The sequence below is a fragment of the Acomys russatus genome, chromosome 1 (genome assembly GCF_903995435.1).
Source record: "Acomys russatus chromosome 1, mAcoRus1.1, whole genome shotgun sequence".
Taxonomy (NCBI): domain Eukaryota; kingdom Metazoa; phylum Chordata; class Mammalia; order Rodentia; family Muridae; genus Acomys; species Acomys russatus.
In genome coordinates this window covers 11,039,755-11,041,082 of record NC_067137.1, presented here as the reverse complement: position 1 = coordinate 11,041,082, position 1,328 = coordinate 11,039,755, and the positions used below count along the sequence as shown (strand labels likewise).

The 1,328-nt window shown below is 39.9% G+C and overlaps 1 pseudogene; it reads left to right on the top strand.

The window, feature by feature from the left end:
- Window positions 1–228: 228 nt before the first annotated feature.
- LOC127195686 (40S ribosomal protein S20-like) lies at window positions 229–586 on the top strand (annotated as a pseudogene).
- Window positions 587–1,328: the final 742 nt, after the last annotated feature.

Genomic DNA, 1,328 nt, shown 5'->3' with positions numbered 1-1,328 from the left:
TTGAGTTTGAAATTCTTATAAAGTTTGGCAATTACTTATGGAATTGAGTGTATACTTAGCTGAAAAACAGAAGATGTATATCCACCTTTTCACTTAAGATGTACACGTCCTTACCTTCTGAGACACGGTGGCGCGTGCAGCGGAGCTCTGGTCACTCTGCTCCGGTACTGACTCACCGCTGTTAGCTCTTGCTGAGGAACAAGTCGGTCAGGAAGCCGCGCCTCAGCCATGGCCTTTAAAGATACTGGAAAGGCCCGTGGAACCTGAGGTGGCCATTCACCGAATTCGAATCATGCTCACCAGCCACAACATAAAGTCGCTGGAGAAGGTGTGTGCCGACTTGAGCAGAGGCGCAAAGGAAAAGAATCTGAAAATGAAAGGACCGGTGTACATGCCTACCAAGACACTGAGAATCACTACCAGAAAGACTCCTTGTGGTGAAGGTTCCAAGACTTGGGATCATTTCCAGATGAGAACCCACAAGCAACTCATTGACTTACACAGTCCTTCTGAGATTGTTAAGCAGATTAATTCCATCGGTATTGAGCCAGGAGTGGAAGTTGAAGTCACCATTGCAGACGCCTAACTCAACCATTTTAATAAATTGGCTTAACCGGTTTAAAAAAAAAAAAAAAAAAAAGATGTACACATCCTCAAAGTGCTTATTAAAGAAGCCCCTTACATAATAGCCAAATCCTGAAACCATCTCTCTGTGCACTGAGAGGAGGCTGGAACAACAACCAGTAGTATAGTCATACAATGAGATACGGTTTCTAATTTCTAGTCATTGATATGGCCAATGATGTAAATGGATCTCAATACTTTATACTTAGCACGCAAAGCTAGACAGCGGGTTATTATGCAACCCCATCTACATGCACGCAGAACAGCCAAAATTCTATCTATAATGATTGATATAGACCACAGCTGCTATGGGCTTAGGGATTAATTGGAAATTAGCACAAAGGGGAAGAAATGCTAGACATCTTGATTTAAATTATGACCATCTAGGAGTGTACATTTTGGAAAATTCATCAAAATGCATACTGAAGTTTACAGTTCCTTTCTCCACAAGCTGCCTCTGGAGGGTATCAGGTTTTGAATGTGACATGTTCAATAAAATTTTTAACTTTGGTAACTGAACTTTTCTCCTTCCCTAATCTCTAGAATGAATGTGATTTTATTTCTACCTCATAGGATGCATTATAAGAATATTTTTAGGCAACCTTTTAAAAAAGAAGGTACCTAGGGAAATTGTATGATGAAATGCCTATTGTTTATTTCAAAACACATGTTGTAATTTCTGTAGATGAAAATGTATAGTGAAT